Raw genomic sequence first — 20,026 nt, 5'->3', positions numbered from 1 at the left:
GATGATATTTTGTCAGCACCCTTAATTTTTACACCGGTAAAGAATACATTACGCATGGCAATGAACCTGCAACTGCCGCCTTCCCCTTCGGAACCAAGTGACTCCATGATATTGGAGGGGGTGGCAATGGCACACTCTTCCATGCTTTCCACTGGAGGCATTGCTTCATGTAAGCAAGATGAAGCATCCAGTTCATGCTTGTTTGGCAATATCCCAGAGAAAAATGCAAGTAATATTCCACTATCTTCCTTTTTAGATACACCGCCTGATTTTTTTTTTCGGCGGATGCTGAATTGCAGAATCTTTGCCAACATATTCATGAGAATTCCTCCTTACAGGAATTAGAAAATAGGGGACAGAATTTGGAACAGAATACGGTTATCGACGGACTTCTGACGCAAATCTTACAAGAATTAAAACCACGCTCTCTGGGTTTCACAGAACTTAGGATTCTGACCGAGTGCCAAATAACTCAGTCTAAAATAAGCTCGGATATTATGGAAACCCTCCCTACAAAGCTGACTACGCGGTGGCTGGCTTTGGGTTTGTCAGTGAATAACAACCTTGACAATAAATTAGAGCCCATAGCGCCTGAAGTTAACACTGTGGTTCCTCCAATCATCCCCCCCTCTCCTGCTCCTAATCCATCAGAGCCTGATGCCCGACAACAAACAAAGTTTTTTGTGGGTGGAAAGAAGGATCTAATGGCTCAAAAAAAGAAAAACATTCCGAAAAATAAGAAAAATAAAAAAAAGTTTCCCTCCTTACGCTAATAGCCATTGCAACAAATTTGCAAAACATACTTGGAGAAACTTTATTAGGGAGGAAGTGGATCAAGTACAGATAGTAAATCTGGAAGGGAATGATCCGCCAAGGAGTCATAATGCTGCCTACTCCATTCCGACTAACCTCCTGTCAGATGAGATGACTCATAAACAGAGTTCGAGTAATAAGGGATGTGCCTCCACTTTAAAGAATTCTGCCAGCCCTCAGCGAGAGGACTTGTCGAATTCAACGGAAAATTCTCACCCAATCTTGCCCCAAAGAGAAATGTATGGACTCTTTTCTAAGCCCAGATTAAATTGAGCAAACTAACTATGCCTAGTCTATGGAAGTAATTGACTTGGAAACGGTTGGGAGAAAGTTTGAGGATGTGCAACAATCACAGAATGGTGTAGACACCCTGCTGGTGGGAAAGAACAGTGCAGCAGTCTCACCTTCTTCGCAACTGAAGTCTTTGGGGCGCAGAAACAAGGGAGACTGGCCACCCTCAGAAACCTGTGTTAGAGGCACTTCAGAAAGAGATAGGAGGCAACGCAGACAGGTTACATACTGATCTGGGTTAAATGATATGTAATGCGGTGGAAGAGGCGATAAAGAACCGAGTTAATTGTGACAATATTCCCAGAGCACCTGACTCTGGGAGTTTATCTGTAGATAAGGGAGATTTGGACGCAGTTAAGGAGCAGCAGAGTTTGAAGGCGAGGGGGATTTCAGTAGAGAAACCTGCCATTATTTCCCCCTCAAATGGAAAAATAGGTGTGATAGTTAAGTCCTGTGATGCGCCCCAAGGCCCCATTCTCCCCAATCCTTTACACAGTGTACCAGTGGAGGCAGTTGATTCAAATTCCTCCCAAGCACCATTGGAACCAGCGGCTAAGCCTATAGCAATGCTGGTGGTGGCTGATATAAGGCCACCAAAATACTATATGGAAACCTACTTGAAGGATGTAGTATGGAGGAAACCTTGTCCTCTGGATTTCCTGAGCATTCACTTATCAATGACATTCCATCTTTGGCCGAGTTGGCATCTCCTGATATTAAGAGGGTGGACTTTATTCACCCCTACTGTTTTGATCATGTGAGGGTAGTCTTTCATTCACAGTTGGTGTTTCACAAAGTATCAGCCGAATTGGATCAATTTAATAGAAGAGGTTTTGATGTACTCAGATTTAGTGATGGGCTGCAGCAACAACCTGACTGTGATATAAATGATCTTTCTAGGCCTCTCTACCCAGGGGGGTCATATCAAACAAAAGCAACAGAGAATGGGTCGGAACAGGAAACAAGCTGGAGATGGTTGGCATTGAGCCTACAAGACTCGATCTCAAAGCTCCAATCACTCAAACAGCACTTTTAGGCACAGAGAACATCCTATCATTAAACTGCTGGAACTCGAGAGGGCACTCTTACTTGTCCTCTTCCATCGAGTTGTGCTGCAAGTTAAAGTCTAAACATATAATTTGCATCCAGGAATCCTGGATGACTAGCACTGCGCAATTCGATGGATTTGAATGTGTGCATCTATTAGCCACAAAGGGCTCGGTGGGTCAGCTCTCGGGTGGCATCATTACAGCTAGTAAGCTCAATTGTGGCATACATGTGATAGAAATCTATAGAGAGCCTCCATTTGCTTTGGGCACTCTGCTGGGGATTAAAGATAATTCACACATGTCTCACATTTTATTATGGAATGTATATTGGACTCCGGGGCATGATCTGTGTGTGCTTCTCTGAAAAATTGAACTAATTATGGAGACTTGCTTATCGCTTCATCCAGGGGTTCAATCAATGGTTATGGGCGATCTAAATACCAATATGAAATCTTTGATTGATGATACAGAAGGTCTGTATGCAGTGCCTGCAAATATAATTATAGATAGGCCATGCAGGAATGCTTCCTATTTTCGTTTATCGGACAAGAAATATGATTCAAAGGTGTGGAACTTGTTTTTCATATCTTGGGGCCTGAGATCAATGCACCAGCAGCTAAGGAATGAGGTAGACTATAGAACGTGGTTTTCTGGGGATAAGGTTTCCGCTATTGATTACATTTTTGCTTCGGAAGTATTATTCAATTTAGTGGAAAACGTTGAAATATGTAGAACGCTGATGAGCGACCATGGAATGCTTGAGTTGGACTTGTCTGTTGTCAGAGGAAATGGGGTCCACGCCCACATGCCGAAGGATCCTGCTCCTAACCAAGGCAGGAACAGGATCATTTGGCATGCGGGAAATGTTGAAGCATGTAACACGCTCTTCCTAAATGATTATAGCATGACATCATATGAAGATAAATGTGTGAGATTTTCTCAAGATAATGTTGGCCAGCATTTAAAAAACCTTATTGATAAATCTGTGAAAATGCCACATAAAACAAATGCTACTAAATCACATATCCACAAATATGAAACAAATGTTAGGCAAGCCAAGGTTATTCTACGCAGATTGCTAAAAATATTAAAATCCCTACAAATTTCTGCATTAGCTAAGAGAGAAGGAGTGAGACACTTGAAACAACTTCATTAAAACTGGTTACGGGGTCATAAATGTATGATGCATCAAGCTGACAATGAAGAAATGCTTTCTGCCCTAACACATAATTCAGCACGCCAATTTTGGCGCCTGGTCAATAGAACTTCGGTCCCTAGTCTTGAGTGTACTCTTAATCCAATTAATGAACAGGTCTGGGCGAAACACATTTCTACTCTCTATGCAAAAAGAGGATTAGGTTCACACACTCTAAAATCTGTATGTAATGTCCAATGGAAATGTGATGTTTCTTTTGCTGAAATAAGGGAGAGAATTGTACTGTCTAGCCCATCGAGGGAGGCTGGACCAAATGGTTTATCAAACATTCTAATGAAAGGGGACCCGGATACATGGGCCAAAGCACTGGCAATCTTATTTAAAGACATTGGTCGCACAAAATATATCCCACAAACTTGGAACATGTCCTTTATTGTGCCCATATACAAGGAGGGTGATAGATCTATTCCTGCAAATTATAGGCTCATTGCACTTTTAGATTCAGACTCAAAAATGTTTGCAAGCCTCATTCTCCAGCAAATCGAAAAATGGTCATCTGAAAATTCAATTCTTTCTTCAGCGCAATTTGGTTTTAGGAAAAAGATAGGCACAATGGCGGGAGGTCTTCTTATAATTCTTCTACAAGAGATGGGTTGGAAAAAGGGCTCCTCGCCAAGTATGGACCTGTCTTTAGCGTTCGATCTAGTGTATCGTGAAAACCTATGGGCCAAATTGGCTAGATTGGTATGCCTTTAGAGATTCTGGCGGTATTAATACATCTTCATGAAGGCTCGAGTATCCAGATTAGATTAAATAATGATGGCCTTCTCTCAGCCTCAATAAAAACTTTCAACGGATTAAGGCAGGGATGCATTTTTGCTCCGACCTTGTACACTTTGTACACCGTAGACATAGGACCATTCTTGCAGAAAGTTGCATTTGTTCAGCCTTCCCTGGAAGGCAAAACAATGAGTTGCTGTTCCTACGCTGACGACTATCTTCTATTTGATAGAACACCGGTGGGGCTACAGTGCCTGTTAACTGCCTTCCTTGCATGCATGACTGAAAACGGTTTAGCGGTTAATGCTCTTAGGTCAAATGTTCTATGCCTTACTCAGAATAAAAAGCACTGTAAGAGAAACTGGTTTATAGACAAGACAAAGCTTGAAATTAAACACAGTATGATTTATCTTGGCCTGTTTGTAAGTGATACTCCTAACAGCACGCTAACCATTAATCACTTTATGATGAAAATTAAAGCCTGCATCATCCAAATGCGAATAGTAGATTGCAAATTCTGGGCTTTTTCTTGTCTTCCGCTCTTGAGATACTATAAATTAAAAACCATTCCTAAAATTACATATGGCATGGAATTTCCTTTTATTCATGGTAAAATTGACTCGAACAAATTGGAATCGCATATCTTGCGGAAAATTGTCTTTTGTCTACCTAACTGCATACCTTTAGTGGCCATACGATATGAACTGGGTTTACAATCACTAAAAAGCATCATTGAATGGAAATGTTTGATGTTATTTCGGAACATTGTAAGTAACATTGGAAATACTTTATACAATGATTTGTCTAGTATGCTCATCCAAGGCACCTCTAAATCAGTATTCATGAAAAAACTGGTAGAAATATGTAAAACCGTATTGAATAGTGTGGGGGCCTTGGTGAGTACTCTCTTATTCAATCCAAAAAGAGTCAAGCTATTATTACAGAATTGTGATTGGGCCTGCACAATGCAGAAACTTACACAATATAAGTTGTATGGCCACATGGTATCCTTTAATAAGTGTCTGAGTTCCCCAGAACCGTACCTAAACTCATTCCCGCAGAAAGGTTGGAGGAACTCATTCATGAGATTTTGTTTTAATGTACTACTTACGGGAGAAATCATGTCATTCAGAGCTAAGTCTCCTGAGTCAGTAATTTTGTGTAGACATTGTAACAGCATTGATGTCATTGAGACATTAAGACATCTTCTAATTGATTGTCCTGCTCTGATGCAGGGGAGGTATCGATGTTTGAACCGATTTGTGTCAGACGCCTCAAATGTAGACTTGGACGTATTATGGAAACGTATGCTTTTTGACAACAAAATTCCTCTGCAATTGGCGGTTGTCCGATTTTTAAAATTTGAATGTACATGGGTTTAATTGTGTGATAAATGTGGAGTAGTCCTTAAAATTGCACTTTAAATGTAATTCTTGTTTTGAACATATGTATGCAAGCTATTGTGAGTTTATTGGAAAGTAACTCAGGAATTAAGTATTTAGATTTTGCTTTTTAAAACATTTTTATTAGTTTATTCAAATAAACAATACAAACCAAACTTGCAGTGCATATGGTAACATTTCGATTATGCATCGCTTAATTGTGTTCACTGCTTCCCTTATCCCACACCCCCTTTCGAGCCTACTTCCTCTCATGTTCTGTTCCTGCATCTTGTGATAGGGTATCCCCTTCCATAGGTTCCATTGGGTCTTGCATTGACCCAAATAACTCTGCTATTAGTAATTTCCAGGCCATCAGGGTCTCTGTTTCCTCCTCCCCCCCCAGCACTGCTCGATTCTTGCCATACCATGATTTCTGCCTCAGCCCATTTCTGTAAATCTTTCCACCATACCTCTAGTCGTGGTCTGTGGCATGTCCTCCACCCCATAGCAGTTCTTATCTTTGCAAGCGCATATACCAGATCCTTTAGCTTGCTCACATGCTTGAGTTTTCGTGGTCTAGGGAACCCCCCTAACAAGCAGGCCCACACTGTATCCACCACAATCTTAATACCTCTTTCTGCTAGTCTGTGTGCCACTTCGCTCCAAAAGCGCTCAATAACTGGGCATGACCAAAACATATGCACCATGCCAGCATTCTCTTCATCACATTTGGGGCATGCTTGCCGTCCTACATTTTTAAAACTAGTTATCCTCTGGGGTGTCATATATGCCCTATGCGTAATATACAGTTGCATCTGCTTTAGTCTTGCATTCCTTGACACCTTATTATGATACCCTTGGGCTCGTTCCCACATCCCATCATCCATCGGGGCTCCCACTTCTGCCTCCCAGTCTTGTCTGAGTTGTACTACCTCCTTTCCCACTTTCGACATCATCATCTTGTATATTTTAGATATCTCATGTCCCCCCTCTGCTATGTCATATATTGTAGCTATGGTGGCGTCTGGTTCTCTCCTAGTAACACTTCAGACCATCTCTCCTTGATTCTTCACACCATTCTATGATACGTGATATACTGGCCTGTATGTAACCCGGTTTCCTCCCCCAACACCTCAAAGTCTATTATAGTCCGCTCTTGCCAAATATCCCCCATTGTTGCTATCCCAACCGGTTCCCAGAGGTTTCTGATTATCATGCTTAGTTGCTTCTCTTCACCCGCCAGTGCTACTAGTGGTACCTGTGGGGAACACGGGGATGGGTTCTCCATCATCTGGCATGCCCTACGCCACATCTTCCATCCAAGTACCATCATCTTTGGACACTTTTCCATTTCTGCCTTGGGCAGCCACATAATCTCTTTTAAATAAAATGGGGCACAATCTTGTCGAAACAGCCTGGACTCAGAGGTCGCCTCCTCTGAGAGCCATTTAGCCACATATTGCAGCTGGCTTGCTAAATAATAAACTTCGCAATTAGGCAGTTTTATAACTTCTCGCTCATAGAAATTCTGTAGCTTCCAGAGGGCCACTCTATTTCGTGTGCCATGCCAAAGGAAATCCCTGCACATGCTGTCCAATCTGATGAAGAACTTCTTTGGTATCAAGTGCGGTATATTCCCAAAGTAGTGCAGGAGCCTGGGTAGGACCACCATCTTCAACACTGCCCCACGTCCCATCATTGCTAAAGTCAGCTTCACCCAGAACCTCATGCAATTTTCAATGTTCTTAATAGCTACCTCTGTATTGTATTATGCTCCTCTTCCACCGTGTGGTATATATCTATCCCTAAATATCGAAATGTGCTAACCTCCCATGGTATCTGTAACACCAGTAGCTGTTTCAATGGGATCCCTTTATATCCACCCAATGGGAACATGCTAGATTTCTGAGGGTTCACCGCAGTACTAGACAGCCCTGCATATCTTCCCATCACTTCCAAAATGTATTGGAGGTTTTCCTCCGGGTGTCGCAAATACAACAACATGTCATCCGCATACAGGGAGATTAGATGTTGTTCCCCTCCCACAGCAATGCCTATTGTATCATATTGTTGCCTCAAGTATATCTCTAGGGGTTCCAGGGCCAATATATAGAGCATGGGGGACCATGGGCATCCTTGTCTGGTACCCCTACGGAGTTGCCATCTTTCAGATATCACTGCTCCTGTTTTAACTCTGGCCAACTGTTCACTATATAACATTTTCACCCACTGTAGATATCCAGGCCCCATTCCATAGCCAGCCAAGTCCGCCAACAGCCATGGCCATTTGACTGAGTCAAAGACCTTTATTGCGTCCAGTGACACAATTGCCAATTCACCTTCATTCTCATTCCCATGCTCAATAACTCGATGGAGTCTTCTGAGATTATTGGATATCTTCCTACTCGGGACAGGTCAGGATGTATTAATTTGCTGATAACCCTCCTCAGTCTATTTGCCAAAATGGCTGTCAGTATTTTGCTGTCTTGATTTAACATTGATAGGGGTCTATATGAACCACAGCTATGCCCAGGCTTCTTAGGTTTGGGAAGCGGTATTATAATCGCTTCTCTAAGTGACTCTGACAGTCTGCCCAGTTCATATGCCTCATTCAACATATCTAAAAGCGGGGGGAGCACCTCTCCTTTAAATATCTCATAGAATTTGCTTGGTAGTCCATCAGCTCCCAGAGTCTTACTGGTGGGCAACTGTCTCACCACCTCTTCTAACTCTTCTAAACTAATCGATGCATCCAGCTCCTCTCTTTCCTCAGCACTGATCTGCGTCAATCCTATATCCTTCAATGTTTCTACTATATTTGTGTAATTACTCTCCTCATCATCTCCATATGGTAGCCTGTAATAGTCTGCAAACTCCTAGTTAACTCCTTCTTGGGTATCAACTATACTTCCATCTTCCCTTGTTATTGTTCTAATCGTGGGTCTGGGGATTTCACTCTTGTACAGCCATGCCAAGATCCTTCCTGGTTTTTCCCCTCCGCATGCTGTCTCTCTATGTAATATTTTTTTATAGTTAAGGTTACACAGTCTTTCCCAGTGCCCAGCACATTTCTGCCGCAGCCTGAGTATTAGTTCAGTGTCTTCCTTGGTATTATTTTCTCCCTTCAATGCCCTTTCCAATTCTTCCTCATTTTCCCATAAGTCAGCTAGGATCCCTCCTTGCAATCCTTTGGATTTTGCTATGGCTACCCCTCTCATCACAACTTTAAAGGCTTCCCACAACGTGCCTGCCGAGTCCACACTGCCAGTATTCATCTCAAAGTAGTTAACAATCTCCTCCCTCATATCCTCTCTAAAAAAGGGGTCTTTCAGTGCCTCTGCTCTGAGGCGCCATGTCGGAATCCTCGCTCTCGGGGGTCGATATTGCCATCTGAGGATCAGTGGTGAGTGGTCTGAGAGGACCCTCGCTCTATATTCTGCTTGCGTGATCTCCGTCATTATCTCTTGTGTGACAAAAACATAGTCCAACCTTGTATGTAATTGCTGCAATGCAGAATAATGCGAGTATTGCCTCTCTTGGGGGTGTCGTGACCTCCACACATTCCCGAGCCTAAAGTCTTTCAGCAGTGTCTGCAATGCTTTGGCGACTGGGGCAGGTCTATCCATTTTCCCATCTGATCTATCAACCCTAGGGTTTAGTACGCAATTAAAGTCTCCTCCCCAAATCACTGCGCTCCCCACACACACGCTAAGGTTGTTACACAGGGTTCTAAAATATGCCGCTGTGTTTTGATTCGGGGCATACGTATTTCAATGGTTATCTCCCTATTTCCCACCAATCCCCTAATTATGACCATCCTCCCGTCCGTCTCAACTATCGTCTGTAACAGCTGAAACAGGACATGTGGCGCCACCCAGATAATCACTCCCCTAGCATAAGCTGAATATGATGAGCCCACAACCGTCCCCTTCCATTTCTTCCCGATCATCTCCATTTTATTTTACGTCAGGTGAGTCTCCTGCAGCAAGGCTATGTCTATCTTCTGTCTATGTAGGTACAGCATAACCTTATTCCTCTTTAAGTAGCTGTTGAGCCCCCTGACATTCCAAGTAATTATTTTAAGATCCCCCATGGTTTGTTAGAATCCCACTCCTCCCCCCACCTGTGCAGTCCAAATCTAAATATATTTCCCATTTATATAGGCTTGTTTCCCAACTTAAACTTCCCTTAAATAAAAACACAACAAACACCCCAACCTCCCTCCCTCCCACCTCCCTTCCCCGTCCTAACAACACCCTCCCCAACTGTTGCCCAGCTCCATTCCTGGATCTCAGGCAACCCCGCATCTAGCCCTTTCCCGGCTATTGCCGTACTCATGGCTCAGCAGGGAGATATCGCACTAGTGGCGATTCTACTTTCCTAATTCTCGGGGGTAGGGTGTCTCTGACCTGTTGCTCCTTTATTAATCAAATCAAGCACGCCTAGAGCCGCCCGTATTGAATTACACTGTCTATATTCCAGTCCCACATTTTAAAATGTCTCATGTTTCAATGTCTCATTACTGTGGTTTCTGGCCCCACCCTCCTTGTCTTCTCTCCTATCTCCATTCCCAACTCCACCGCCCGCATCTTATCATGCTTATTTTTATTGTCACTTTTCGTGTTCATCTTGGCCTCGCTCCTCATCTTGTTGCGGGCAGCCATTCACGTCCAGCCATGCCGCCGCAGCATTCGGGGTATCACAAAAGTACACCTTGCCTTTGTGGAAAATCTTGAGTTTTGCTGGATACAAAAGCATGTATTTAAATCCGGCTGTACGCAGTCGTCTCTTGATCGCTACATAGTTGTAGCCCTGTCTCTGCACCATCATGGTGTAATCTGGGTATGCAATGATGATCGCAGACGCCCTTTCTATTGTTCCTCCTTTGCGGAAGTATTCCAAAATCTTTTCTCTGTCCTTGTAATTCAGAATCTTTGCTATAATCGCCCTCGGAGGGGCTCTGGGTTGCGGTTTCCTCATCAGGGCCCTGTGCGCACGTTCAACTGCGAAGCCCTGGGAGAGCTTGCCTTCTCCTATTTCTTGTATAGTCATATTTTCCACATAGTCCATGGGGCCCTGGCCTTCTTCCCCTTCCGGCAGGCCGACCACACATATGTTGTTGCGCCTCGCTCTCCCTTCGGATTCTTTTGCTCGGTTCTCTAGGTTTACCACCTGTTGCTTCAATATGTGGACTTCCCTGGCATTATTTGTGCTAGTGTCCGTGTTGATTTTCACTGCGCTCTCTAGGCCACTAGTTCTTTCCGCAAGCGATCTCACATCTTGTCTCAACAGGTTGAAACCTAATTCCACAGCATCAATGTTTGTTTCCAGCAAAGTCCTCAGATCTGCCATCGCTATCCCCCACAAGGCCTTCAGTTCTATGATGGCTGTTAGGATCAAATTGTTCTCGCTAGATGATGTCATCATTGCAGACGCAGCAACCATACTCTGCGTTGGGGTGACGGGGGACTGTTGTGGTTTAGCAAATATATCCAGTGTGGGCTGCTTGCCCTTAGTTTTGCCACCCCTCACCGACATTTTCTGCTTTACGTTTGCCTCAAAAATTTGTTTCGGGCGACTTGCAGGACTTGTGTCTCTTTGCTGTTTATTCATGTGGCCAAGGGCCTCGTGTTGCGGCTCGTACCCGCGTTATTTAATCCAGTCCCTGCTCTGGGGCCAGTGTATTGTTCCACTAGTCCATGGGCTGAATGCCTGTAGCTGGCTGGGGGCCTGTCAGCGTCTGCTAGCACTCTGCCGTGGGGTTATTTTCTTTTATTCCATTCCTTTTCTCATTTGGGCAGCATAGATCTCAGTGTTGCTTGTGCCATTTCCCCCATGCCATCTCCCTATCAATGTCACTGTCTCTGTCCACTCTCACTCTCTTGTGGCTCTCATTTGTTCTTGAGCTTTGTTTCTTGGGGGCTAAGCAGTCTGATGTCAGCCAGTGCACTCCTTTAGCCCTGCAGTGTTTGGTTGCGTGTCATGCGTCCCAATCTGCTGTCCTGGCTTGTGAGCGATGTAATATGACTGCGTGCGCGCTTCCTTTTTATCGTTCCCAGCGCCGCAGGCGCATACCTGGTTGAGCCCCTCTATTGATTCCTCACGTTCCGTCAGGCGTCTTCCAAGTCCCTTGCAGCCGCGTGTTACTTGCACACTCTGTCTGTTCCACACAAATCATACATAGCCGGTCCCAGCTCCTCAGTCCCACGCGCTCACCCGGTTCAAGCGATTCGCACGCCATTGCTTATTGCTGCGTGTTCCGGTCACCTCTCGTGCATCTGCCTTCCTGCGCATATAATGATACGACCGCCGGTCCTGGACTTGCCTTTGTTTCTCGCTCTGCCCACCGCAACATACTTCTTATAGCTGCTCGCAGTGCCAGAGGGAAGAAGATGCACTATCTCTGAGGGCCCAATGTCGGGTCGGTCTTCGCACTGAGCTCCTCCCTTCAGAGCACTGCGCAACGAGCCACTGTGAGCCCGATCGGCCGTCACGCGCAGGCAATCCTTACAGCGTCATCCTTCCACAGGCTTTCATGTCTGGCTTTTCGACCCCTCGGGGGCCCGCGCTCTTGCGCTGCTACAGCCGTTTATGTATATATACACACAACGGCACTCTGGTTGTCCTATCTTCCTTCAGCAGCACGCCCCTCCGCTGCTTTCTTCGCCGTCCAGGGTCTCTGTGTCTCGGGTCCCCGCCATCTTGTTGTTATTGTCACGGCTTGCGACCCGTGATTCCACGTATCCGATCTTCTATTCTCATGGCCCGATTCCCCAACTGATGGTCACGCTTTGGTCTCTCGGCCTTCATACACCTTTAGTGCTATTTTGGGACTTCGATCTGCATTCTGCCACCATAAGCTTCCACGGATCATCTGTCAGATCACAGAGCCCTCTGGAGTCACAGCCTATTCCATGGCTGCCAAGCCACGCCCCCCTCTAGATTTTGCCTTTCTATTTCTTTCATTCTTTCCTCTTTTAAAAAAAAAATGTATGTTAATGTAGTGTTTTTCATGAATTGTTCTGAATTTTACTGTACACATTTTGTAAAGGTTTCTTTGAAACCATATACAAATACATTTTAAAAAATACATCTTTTCCTGTTGAAAAGTAAAACTGTTCAACCATCCCCCATGTTGAATAAAGACAAACTGCACACTGAATTATCCTTAACACTTTGGAATTCAGGCCTTTCATATATTAACAGTCCTTTGCTTAATTTAGGCTATTTATTGATAACAGTCTTGAAAAAAGATTTTCAGAGACTATCATTTTGTTGAGGATTCTCATGACAACACCAATGACCAAAGCAGAATCCGAGCGATGCTTTTCAATCCTGAAACGGTTAAAAACATTCCTAAGAAATGCAATTACCGAAGACAGACTTAATGCACTGGCTATGCTGTCTATTGAAAAGCAACTTATCAATGAAACTCCCGAATTCAATAAGCAAGTTATTAAGAAGTTTGCACGTCTTAAAGATAGGCGTGCAAAATTTCTTTACAAGAAGTGAGCAACAGTGACTCCTAACAGACAGTACATTTTCAATTGTGTTTAAGACTTGTAGGATGGCTCATAAATTCTTCATTATGCCGACAGCCTCTGTACATGTAAAATCTTGATTTGGCTTTTTACAGAGCAAATCCCTTAGGAAGAATCTTCTCCTTTACATACCTTTTCTTAATGTCTCTGACCTACATTTACTGCACTTAACGGTTATTTTTCTGTTGTATTGAGGGTACCACTTAAGAGGGCCACAGGTACATGTGAGTTTGGTCAGGGACATAGGGGCACCTTTGTATTGTTCTCTATTTTTAATATGGATGGGGGTGTGTGTTATGCTTATACATACATGATGCACCTGTATATTGCAATAAAAGGGTTGCATTGTTTTCAATAGCTAAACATTTTTGACCAAATACTAAGGTGTTTTTTCATGCGATAATTGTGCCAGTGCCGGCATTCAATGCTAGCTTCCAGAACATGCAAGTTCAGTATTTTATCAGACATACAATGACCTCAGGATTTATTTGCATCAGTTGACACAGAAAAGAGCCAGACCTCATTTACAGGTAAGAAAACCAATTTGGTTGTGGTTCTTCGTGTGACATAAAGGCATGTTTGCGATTGCGTGTGGCATTTTACAAAGTAGGAGTATTAGAATACTTTATTCTTCTTCTTAGGAACTGACCGTAAAACCAATACATTTTTAGTCTTTTTGTTTGAAAACGGTACGGTAAAATGCATACTCATTACCTTTTTTTTCAAGACTTTCGTGGGGGATAAACCATCCCAAACCACCTTAATTGGTTTGGGTTGCCTCGCTGCACTCGGTTGCTAAGGCATGTCGGGGAGAAATATTGACACCCCTCCAGTTCACCAGCCACCACTGCTATAACTCCTGCCTCCACACTATTACTCCATCCCACCTTCTACTCAAGACCCTCCTTTCACTCTCTTACAATTTGCCACTCACTCTCTACACTCTTTCTAACACTCACTCAGCTTGCACGATCATTCACCATAATAACTCTCTCCCACCGATACCTCACATTTTCAGTCCACTTCCCTTCCTTCTGGTGGTCTCTTGGTCATCCACCTTACCCTCATCTGACCTCACCTGAACAACCCACAACTTCCTGCTCCTTGTCCCTCTTCATATCCTCCCGTTTCTTCTCCCATTGGACCTCTGGCTCTGAACAATCTGGAGTTGTCTTCCCTGCCTTGGAGTTGATACTACTATCAATGGTTACAAATAGGGGGCTAACACACACCTCTTTCTTCTACTCAGGGCCACTATGCTGTATCAATGGCAGCCCACATTTTACTGTGCTCCAGTTCATTTTCAGGGGCTTACGTTTTGGTGAAATAAAAAGACAGTATGTAATAGCCCTTGATTTGATGTGGGAGACCCTCCATGGCGAGCCTGTGTTGTGTTTGTCAGGGCCAGTGCGGCTGTTAGGGTGCCACGTGTACTGCTGATGGTGAGTGGTGTGTGGTGTCCCTGGTGGCTGAGCTGGCTCTTTGTTGCTTCATTCGCCGGCTCTGTCTTTCTTTGTTGGTCCCAGTCAATGAAAAACTGGTGTCTTCCAGTGGGAGGTGCTGACGGGTTGCTCTTTTGCGGGCAATCTGCCCAGACATCTGCTGCCTATTTGATGGGTCTACAAGAAAGAGAAAGAAACTGGCCAACTGTCAAGAGGTATGGGGTGATTCATAGTGGTACTGCCAAAACCATGTAGGCACTTGGGGAGGGTATTGGAACTGGGGCCCGATCAATTGCCATATTGTACTTCTGGGGTAGGAACTGCTCTGGCTTCCATCCTGCTAGGCATCAAACTCCAGGCTAAGAGGCTCCCTATCTCTTCTTGATAAGGTCATATTACTGACCTTGTCAAATGTATTTTACTGTTACTTTTTTGAATGTCAGCCAACAGGATGTAAGCCATGTATTAAGAACGTTATCTAATCTACTGAGGCACAGATCCCACCCACAACTCTTGAAGGTGACGGATATCTTGCATAACCACTACCACATGGTGTTGCCATTAGCCCTCCTAACAGCAACTTCAGTAAAAGCCACTGCTCATCTTGAGCTCTCCTGCCCACCCTCACATTAGTGGCATCAAGGGTACTTGAATCCCGTTGAATCCCAAGTAGAGGGGAATTGTCTTTCCTGCAAAGTATTTATGAGCACCTTCAAGATGGACCTGCACATTGCCTGCCATCACTTCAAAAGGAAAATAACGTGCATGATCGAACATTTGCTGATGTAACATTTGTCCTTGTAGAAACAAAGAAGAGATTCCAAAGTGACACCATTACTGGTGGATCAAGTCTAAACGCAACATTTGGCATGACCTGAGCTGCTGAGTTCTAAATGGATGCAAAGAAGTTCTGCAATAGGCGGACCATGCCATGCAAAGAGCTCAGGGTTGTTCAGACAATAAGTGGCTATTTTGAAAAGTAAGTCTTGAGATGGAGAAGGAGATCGTTTCTATTAAGGCCAAGAAAGGTTATGTGCTTCAGAGAAATAGCTATGTCATTTTCATTGCCAATGGTACGTTAAATGTACAATATATTTCTTTCCCATATCTTCTTCTACTAAAAACCACTTACTGTTCTATGAGCCTTGGAAGAATTTAATATGGGATACAGTATATATGTTGTTCTTACCGAAGGAAATGTTTTAACAAAGAAAAAACATAGGGTAATTGATACATTGATTTGTATGAAAACCCCAATTTATTTTTGGTTTATCCACCAATCACTGTACTTGGCAAGTCAGCCCAATTTCAAGGGTGTCACCTTCTTTTATTTTATTTCCACTCTCCCAACAAGCCACTTGCCTTTGAGTGGAATCATTCTCCCACTAACCCTTCATCCACCTCCTTCTAATGTATGCAATCTTCATTGTTCAAGCCCTCTTACAAGTCCCAGCATGCCTGTGTGGATATGTGAATGTTTGTCTATAACGTTCAATGAGATGTTCTACATCAGAGTATGCCATACAGAGATGGGAAGGTAATGGATTGGTATTATCATTCCCTAAAGGGAGGGGACATACCCTTAGTGGAAAGGGGATACCATGTTCCTGTCAGTGAGTCTACCACCCTCTCATGAGGGTTGTCTCCCCACTTAAGGTCCTCCCTCCCTCAGAAAGCCATCCCCAGGGTCAGGGTCTGATAGCAGCTGCCTTACCCTGGCCATATGAGAAGAGTTTCCCCTGGAGAGGGAGTGGTGGCATTGGTAGATGATTCATCACAGGTGGCTGGAGGGGAAGATCAAGGAGAAAGTAGAGGAAAACGTATAGCGGTGTTGGAGGTTTTTTCAACGGAGAGGAGGAGGAGTGTGATCAGTAAGAGGTTGGAAGTTCCAGAAATGGAGAAGAGGAACAGAGGTGGGTACACAATATACTTATTACATATTTTTACTAAATACTTGACCCTACTCTTACCTGTCTCAAGCCCCACTTGCCTGGGTTGAAGATCACCCCGGTGAGCCCTGCTGTGACGTGGGGAAGGCAATGTTTAGGGCAAGATTTTTCCCAAATGTCCCTAAAGAAAAAAAACACAAAGTAACTGTCACACACAAAGGAAATGCAGACTAAAGAATGCTGGTGTACGGTTCTTTTAGTTGTTATATGCTCAAATATACTTTTCTCTTCCAGTACACCAGCATGGTTTTTTGTGGGTTTTGTAAAAAGGGAGAAACTTGCAAGACATTATATGCAAATAACGTTACCTAAGCAGCTGCATATTTAATCCTTAAAAACAAAACTATAACACAAGTGATTTTAAATCTTAAAAATGTTTTTAAAAAGTCTCAAAAATATACCCACAGTCCATACAGTGCAGTGTACAAAAAACTATATATAAAACACCTTAATTCTGAGACAGCATGGCCATGGCTACCTCAAGATCCTCGCTTCTGCTCTTTCTTGATGTTCTTCTTAGTCTTGATGCTTTCCTGAGATGGTTCTGACAAGCAGTTCTGATTTACAGGCATGCAGCAATATGTTGGGCTATGTGTGCAGGATTCGGCCCAGCAATCAGGTGCAGCATGGGTGGGGGCACAACTCTCTTACAGCTGGGCCACCTCTGCCAGGTGTGGCCCAAGGAGTCCCTTCAATGGTATGCAGCCCAGGAGAGCTGAAAACGTTGGATGCTCCTCTGCTGTGGGGAGCGCTCGTAATTAAAAGTTCCCGGGGTCCTGCGGTGAAAGGATGACACCTGGGGGGTGGCAGTGATATTTTGTTAGGGGAGCACCAACCTGAGTGTCGGGGCTGCGGTAGTGAACGCACACAGAGAGGTGCCACATGTCAACCCTCTAGAAGGAGGTTTTAAACCAGTTATCCCGGAGCTCTGATCGCACCTGGAATGTTGTTCTTTCTTTGTTTAGAGTAAAGGAGCCCTCTTGGGGGTCATATAAGGGGTTACACTGGTATGGCAGAACAGTGAGCAAGTTGTGGAAAGGAACATGAAAAGGAGTGAGGTGGCTGGAGGGGAAGATCAAGGGGAAAGAAGAGGAAGACGAAAGAGGTGACTGGAGGTGTCATCAACGGAGAGGAGGAGTGTAACCAGGAAGAGATTAGAGATGACAGCAATGGAGGCGAGTAAGACAGGCGAGGAGGTAGAGAATAGCCTCGAGGAGGTTGCACGAAAAGTTTTGAGGGTGGTGAGAAGAAGAAAACATCCTATGACTATGAATGGAGCAGGGGTAGAGGTAAGAACACAGGACACAGCCTCTTGGAGCTGGACATTGGAGAAAAAAAAGGGGAGGAAGCAGAAGGTAAATGAAAGGTCCCTTTTTCATGAGAACATTATGACTCATTGAGTGGGTAAACAAGTATGGGGTGTTGGGGACTAGCACCAGGACCCTAAGACACCTAGATGGAGAACGTAGTCAGACTACATATGTAGAGAAGCTGCTTAGTTGTCAGCCTTATGGCTTAAGCTCTGGGGCCCAGTTTGGAATCACCTTGCAATATGTTCTGCCATGGCCCAGGCCTGGCGTGAAAGCACACATGGGCCCTGAGACCAAGTGAAAAGTACCCTCAGGAGTAGTAGATAAGAATCAGAGGACCTGCTTCTATGGAATGAGGATAAAGTGGAAGGACACTCAACCCCCTCCACCCCCCACCCCGACCCCGAGGCCATGAATGTCGAAGAAATAAAGACATTTGATGGGAAAGGAACCCTGGGTTGAGGTCTACAAAACCCAACAACTTTACTGTTTGACCTCCAGGGGGAGTATCTCCTGTTTTTGATTAAACTGTTTGTTAAATTGGCACCCTTGTGTAATGACCATTAATACATCAATATTATTTAAAACTCTGACTTGTGTCCACCTTAGATTGATACAGCATGTTGTTCAGTTACACAATGAACATTTTTTTTAAACCCAAAGAAAACAGAATAAAAAAAGAAAGAAATGTTATACAGAAGGTTGTTATAAATTAAAAATTAAATGTAACAAGATTTATTTTTAAAAGACGTAAAATACATTGGGCCTCATTACAAGTTTGCCGGTACAGTAGCAACGGTACCAGTAAGCTTGCCGGTACCGTTGTTACCGTACTGGCAAACTAAGAGTTCTGCTCGCGGATGCCTTTTCGCCCGCCAGGACTGACCTGGCGGGTGGACCGGCACCCGCGAGCAGAGCATGTCGGATGCACCAGCACCATTCTGAATGGTGTCGATGCATCCATCCTCCCCATTCCCATTGAACCCTATGGGGCTCAATGGGAATGAGGAGCATTTTTTACTGGTGCCCAGGAGTGGGCAATTACCGGGTCCGGCCAGGCCGTAATGACCCTGTAATTGACCCTTCCCTGGCACTGGGTAAAATATACAAGTTCGGCGGAAGCCTGCCGGTTTTACCAGCAAGGCTACTGCCGAACTTGTAATGAGGCCCATTGAATCCTTTTCTCACAATGTTCTGGGTAATGGCAAAAATAGGTTGTATTTTGAGGTTTTGAATGGTTGTTTGCAGGAGGAGCACATAGAATGGCATCTTCCTCACTGAACTCCCCACAGCAGCAGTAGGATGCAAGGATGGCTAGGCTTATAGCCAAGGGCAGGATAAGGCGATGATTATCAAGTCAGATACATCAACCTGTTTGGTCCAAAAGAAGAACCTTGTATATTCAGAGCCCCTCTAGCCTGCCAAGATTTACCTAACACCAAGGTTCTTGTGTTCCGTCATCCTGATATTCCACATTTCCGATTCTTCTAATATCACATTACACTGAAGACTAAGTTCCCAGGAGTCAGGGACCAAAAGAGGCTGTCATTGATTTGCTCCTAGTCATTACCATGAATGTAACAATCACAAGATTCCTTCTGCTGTGCAATTGCCTGAGACTGCAGTTACAGCTTCAGTAGCCTTATGTCATGCCCTCATCTGTGGGGCCTGGTAGCAGGAATCCATACGCTTTTAGAACGGCAGCCAAACCGTTTTATAATAAATGGAGACTGTTCTCCAAACTTCCTGCCAAACGATACTGAATATCTGCATTTGATCACATGATCAGTCACGTGTCTGTGGCACGTATTTAGGTCCTTTCCTCAGAATGCTCTGTGCTTCTGATTGAAGTTTTCTTCGCGGGCAGTTCGTTTACTCACAAACTGTTTTCCTTCATTCTAAAGCTTACCGGAGTTTTAGCCTGCTTCAGCCATTACGGACGCTTCTCTTCATTCTTGGAACTTCACGAGGCGTTTTCATCCAGCGGCTTTCATCTGCAGCAATTCCACGAGTACGCCGTTCCATGCGAAGGCTTCCCAGGCGGCTGCGTGCATTTCCAGCATACGCTCGTTCACGCGGTGCCTTCCCTGCCGGCCACGTTGTCTCCAGGTTACTTTGACAGCTCTTCCCCGTCGGCTGCATTCTTCCGCGGAACGGCTCCAGCTACTCGCTGGCTCCCGCTTTGACCTCCCAGCTTCAGGTCGTTCTATGCGGCGGCTTCCCATAGCCAGGGGCTGTTTCTACCGCGGAGTGTCTACTCTGTCTTGTTGCTATGGACGGGTCCTGCTTACTAAGGTACAAGACTTTATGCTG

The sequence above is a fragment of the Ambystoma mexicanum genome, chromosome 7q, assembly GCF_040938575.1.
Source record: "Ambystoma mexicanum isolate Mex_15411 chromosome 7q, UKY_AmexF1_1, whole genome shotgun sequence".
Lineage (NCBI taxonomy): Eukaryota > Metazoa > Chordata > Amphibia > Caudata > Ambystomatidae > Ambystoma > Ambystoma mexicanum.
Note: the sequence above shows the minus strand (reverse complement) of the source record.